Source organism: Pelodiscus sinensis, chromosome 3, assembly GCF_049634645.1.
Source record: "Pelodiscus sinensis isolate JC-2024 chromosome 3, ASM4963464v1, whole genome shotgun sequence".
NCBI lineage: Eukaryota > Metazoa > Chordata > Testudines > Trionychidae > Pelodiscus > Pelodiscus sinensis.
Genome location: NC_134713.1, coordinates 7,179,754 through 7,185,385, shown reverse-complemented (window position 1 = coordinate 7,185,385; position 5,632 = coordinate 7,179,754). Strand labels below are relative to the sequence as shown.

The 5,632-nt window shown below is 49.3% G+C and overlaps 1 long non-coding RNA gene across 1 annotated transcript; it reads left to right on the top strand.

Annotated features, from left to right (window-relative positions):
* The first annotated feature begins 1,942 nt into the window (after positions 1-1,942).
* LOC142827732 (uncharacterized) lies at positions 1,943-3,588 on the top strand. The gene is made up of 2 exons (XR_012902436.1): positions 1,943-2,804; positions 3,365-3,588. It is a non-coding gene; the product is annotated as an uncharacterized LOC142827732 (long non-coding RNA).
* Positions 3,589-5,632: the final 2,044 nt, after the last annotated feature.

Sequence of the window (5,632 nt, the reverse complement as noted above, 5' to 3'; positions counted from 1 at the left end):
CAGCCGGGTGCATGCATGTGTATGGCCGAGAGTGTGGGTGAGGTTCATGTGCAGCTTGCTGTTGAAAGGTGGAGTCCATCTGCCCTGTGGCTGTGCCACCTAGTGACCTGATATAAGTAAAGTATCATTATCTACACTTAAAAAAATGAGTAGTCCTGTGGCACCTAAGGGCATTCTCTACATTAGGAAATTATTTCAAAGTAACTTATTTCAAAATAATAACTCCCGAAATAGCTATTTCGAAATAGCATGTCCACGCTACAAGGAAGCCTCAAAATTAGTCTGAAGCAGGCTCCCTTAATGTGGACATGCTATCTCGACTTAAAGCAAGAAAGCTCTGATGGCCATTTTAACCATAGGGGCTTCTTGCGCAAGAAATTCATGTTGCCTGTCTACACTGCCCTCTTGTGGAAGAGCTCTTGCTCAAGAGGGCTTATTCCTCGTGAGGAGAGGAATGACTCTTCTGGAATAAGCCCTGTTTTACAACGCTAGACTGTAAATTTACTAGCGCAAGAACGCTCGTGCAGTGTAAACAGATGGCAAGTTTTTGCACAAGATTGGCTGTTCTTGCACAAGAAGCTGCAGTGTAGACATAGCTCCCCTAGACAGCTTTCTTCTGCTGAAAGAAGATATGCAAATTCAGAGCTAATTTGCATATCTTCTTCCGATTGTGTTATTGGAAGAGGTTTTGTCAAAAAAGAAAGCAGTTTAAATGCGGTTCTTTCAGGAAAACACCCCTTTCTCGGAAGCACCCTTTTCCCTAAAAAAATGGGATATGCAGGGTTCTTTTGAAAAAGGGGTTTTTTCCCTAAAGAACCATGTCTAGACTGCTTTCTTTTTCAACAAAACCTCTTCCAATAACCCGATAGTAAGAAGATATGCAAATTAGCTCCAAATGTGCATATCTTCTTTCGGCAGAAGAAAGCAGTCTAGACTTAGCCGAGCGGAAATATCATATTGCCTCTGTTTAACTCTACTGTAAGCACACTGTGTGTGCACAAAAGGGCCAGTGTAGACAGCTCAGATTTCTTTTGTGCAAAAAACCCCCATCGTGAAAATGACGATCGGGGCTTTTTTGCGCAAAAGCGCGTCTAGATTGGCACGGATGCTTTTCTGCAAAAAGTGCTTTTGCAGAAAAGCGTCCGTGCCAATCTAGACGCTCTTTTCCGCAAATGCTTTTAACAGAAAACTTTTCCGCTAAAAGCATTTGTGGAAAATCAGGCCAGTCTAGACGTAGCCCATAAGTTTAGCAGGTGCCAAAGTATAAAGGATTTGTCTTGACCACAGTGTAAGAAAGTATTGATTAAATCAAGTTAGATTGGACTAAGCTTTGAGGGGAATGAAATGTGAATCCCCAGTGTAATTCAAGTAGGGAAATGACTATATGAAGATTTTATGTATGTTCAGGGCTGCAATCATTCATCCAGTTTTTTCTGCCTGTCAGAGAGGTGTACCTAAGAGGAAACAACTTCTAATTTGCACACGTACCATGTGTACATTTGGGTTCAGTGCCGGTTGGTGTGATGGTCATGGTGGATGGGTGATGAAGTTAGTGGGCCAGGAGATGGAAGTAAGGCCTAGTAACAAGAATTCAGAAAAGGGCAGTTCCTCTCTGCACTAGTGAGAAGATTGGAGGTGAATCTTTTAGCATTTGATTTAGTGGGTGTAATGTAGACCCATAAATCGAACACTGAGGGCAGCCCCTGCCAGCATCTGGTACCCCTGATGCTGCAAGGAATAAGGGAAGCTGACAGTAGTGTCCTCCTGTCGGCCTCCCTCTGGGTGGACGCTGCCACAGCCTGGCTTGAGGTAAACTGACTTCAGCTATGCATTTTGCATTTTGCATTTTGCATTTTGCATTGCTGGAGTTGTATACAAGCTGTCCTCACTATAAGTCCAAGATACATTCAAAAAAACTTGGACTTACAGAGAAAAACTTAAAGCAGGGGATATTTTCCTGCAGTTGGCTTCCATTTGCACAAGCTTTTTTTTTGGCATGACTTAAGAGCGGGGAATGGGAGGACTTATAACGCATCAGTTCCTTCAAGTGTCAGTGACTTTAGTGTGGAACGGATGTATACCGGGACGACTTATAGTGGGGATGCCCTGTACCTTAAACCGACCTGCCTGGTCTAGTATAGATCAGGCCTGAGATGAAGAAGCAGACAATCAGGGTGCTAGGTCTGAGGTAGGGATAGGAGGAAGGGGAAAATCCAGGAGAGAAAGGAACCAGGTGGGGCATCGGTGTGGTCTGAGGGGAATTAGGAATAGAAATGAGATTTAACACTGCACAGGGAAGACATTCTAACCAGAGGGCAGTGTTTGAAAGGGCTGGTATTTATAAAAGATTTTATTTCTATTGTGTTCTGTCCTTCACTTGTTTTATCAACTTTCACACCCCTTTCACACTAGTTGTCTAGTGGAGCCAACTGTTCCATCACAAGACCACTGGACTACGGCCAGCACTCCTCCTGTAGCCGCGCTGTCTCTATGGAGGAGAATTGTTAGCTCCTGTGCTTACGTATGAAACTCTGGGTGATTGTTCAGGGCAAGTGATGCATGGAGCTATTTACAAGGCCTTCTGGCTACAGAATGCATCTGGGGCACCTACAATCCCATGGGTCGATGCTTCTCAGTCCACAGAGCTCTATAAATACTGGGGCTCCCTGTCTCCTCCTCCATCTCACTCCTCTGCAGTGGCACCTCTTCTCTGCAGTGACACTGAGATCGCAGCTGAGCTCCCGATATGAAGGGCCTCTACCTGTTCCTTATTATGACCCTCCTTCTCTTCCATGCTGCTCCAGGTGAGAGATAAAGTAGCCTGTAGGGATTATTATTGCTTATGTTTCCTGTTGCAGTAGCACCAAGGGCAGGGGTAAGCGGATTCTCTCCAGTGTGCCCAACTGATTACCAGAGGTGCATACTTACAGCTGCTCCACTCTGGAGCATGTGACTCAGAGGAGCACAGAACAGGAGTGCGGGGAGACAACAGAGCAGGATAGATTTCCCTTAAAGAGACAGAACGTGGCTTCTCTCAGACACCCCCCTCCAGTTTGGTGCTGGGCTCCCGTAAGCACTAACCTGCCCGTAGAGATGAAGGAGAGTTGTCCAGGTGATGGCAGGCAGAGGAGGAACAGGCAAGTTGGGGATGACAAGGGAAGTGGAGGGGGACTAACTGGGTGCCCCCCTAGTCTGGAGCCCAGGAGCAACTGCCCCTCCACCCCACCTCACTGCACCACTGAAGTTCAGGCACCACACATTTAACAACATTGACCATGGAGGCAAGCAAGAGTCCCTAGTCCACTGATGATACTCCATTTGCAGTGCTGGCTATCCACCAATCATTGCTTTTTCTCTTGTGCAGGTGATGATACACCATCTTCTAGGTGTGGTAGCGGCGGATGGGGTCCTTGTCTGCCCATAGTCGACCTTTTATGTATAGTACATGTGACCGTTGGATGCAGCGGAGGATTTGGGTGCTGCCGAATTTGATAAATATTCTGTGCCGAAGTAATGCACAAGGGGACACCTCACAGCATGGAGAGAGAGTTTTGTCCCCCTTCTCTGAATAAAATATTTCACACTGCATTTTTAAATGACTGGAGTCTTCTTGGGGTGGTGTGTGGGGCGGGGGGAGCGTATGACGGGACAGAGTAATGTTCTCTTCCTTCTTCTTTGCTCAGAATCATTTCCTAGGCGTGGCCATAGAAGTGTCAAGACTGTTCCGCGCTCTGGCACAACAAATACAAAAGTGGAGGCCCACAAAAACACCCCAAAACCTTATCTCATAGGGTATGTCTACACTACAGCGCTAATTCGAACTAGCTCATTCGAATTAGCGCATCTAGACTTAAAAACTAGTTCGAATTAGCGTTTTGCTAATTCGAACTAGCGCGTCCACACTGATTGGACGCAGGGGCGCACTTAAGGGCAGCTGAAACCGGTTCTGGCAGGGCATCAGGTCAGTAGTTGCTTTGTGTGGCTGCTGTCTGAGGCTATCTGAGGCTCGTGCTTAAAGTGACCCCCCCTGGACAGCTTGTTCTCAGCTTTTCCGCTTGCTTGTCTACCTCGTCGAGGGACAGAAAAGCATTTTTCTCTGCGCCCGTCTGTGTCGGTGGTTCCCTTCGGGGACGCCGCTGCAGGTGGCAACATGGAGCCAGAGCTCGCCCTAGGCTTTCTGGTGCAGTTTGTGGACTTGCTGCTGCAAGCCTGCCAGCAATGGCTGGAGGCTGCCTGGCACCACCTGGTGCACGTCAGCCCCCTGCCTCTCCGCCTGGCCTCTCTGGGTGCGGTGGAGGAGCCGCAGCGGCGCCCGGATGCCGGCGTGCCCAGCCACATCTGGCGTCTGGACAGCAGCAGTGACTGGTGGGACCGCATCGTCCTGGAGCGCTTGGGAGACAGGAGTGGACCCAGAACTTCAGGATGAAGATGCACACCTTCCTGGAGCTCTTCAAGGTGCTTGCTCCTGCTCTGCGGCGATGGGACACTCGCATGAGGTCCGCCATCCCCCTCCAGAAACGTGTGTCCATCGCCCTCTGGAAGCTCTCCACGCTGAACTGCTACTGATCCATCGGGAACCAGTTCGGCGTGGGGAGATCTGTAGAGAATCAACAAATATAGTGCTTTGGCCACGTGACAGGGCATCCCAAGGACGAAACCAATCAAGAGTCCTGAGCCAACAATAACAACATCTGCCTGAGTCAACAACCTTCGAGAATTCTGTGTTTGGAACTGCGAAAAAGCAGTTTGTAAAAAAGCAGGATGTGGACTTCTGCGGAGTTTAGAGGGTATAATGATAGTTGTAATCTTGCAATAAAACACCAGGCCTCCCAGTACGTGAACCACAAGGGGTACTTCTCTGTGCTCCTGCAGGCCGTTTCTGACCACTGGGGCCAGTTCACGGACATTAATGTGGGCTGGTCCAGCAAGGCACACGACACCAGGGTGTACCGGAACTCCTCCGTGTGCCAGAGGCTGCAGGCCGGGACCTTCTTCCCTGACCGCCACATCAGGGTCGGGGACGTGGACATGCCCGTCTGCCTGGGGGGGATGCGGCCTACCATCTACAGCCCTGGCTCATGAAGCCCTACACTGGGCACCTCAACCCCTCCCACCAGGCCTTCAATGCGAGGCTGACCAGGGCCCAATGACCAGAAAGCCAAAGGGGTCAGAGAAGCAACACAAGGAGCTGGAGTCTGGCAATGCAACACAGTCTGCAGCTGAGTGTGGTGATCAGCTGGGACCAGCAAAGTGAGGGGAGAGGCTCTGGGCAGGGAGACACCACCAGCCAAGAGGCCCTGCAGGCCAGACTTGGAGAGGGATTGTAACTCCAGCTGGGAGAGGGGTCCTGCTACCTAGAGCCTGAAGGCATGTAGTCACTGCCAGAGCAAGCGTGTCCCACCTGCAGCCCCCCCTGCAGCACAGCCAGGGCCAGAGAAAGAGCCCCGGGGCCTATAAAGAACAGACTGTGAACTGTCCTTACACTCTGCAGTCTGCTGTTTGTGATGTCCCCGTGCTACAGAGCAGGACTGCGTGTTCTCATTTAAACTTTCTTGTTTTTCCTTATTCTTTTCTTTTTAATCAGTTGCTGTTTAATAAATTGTATTTGCTTTGAACTGTATGTAATGATCAC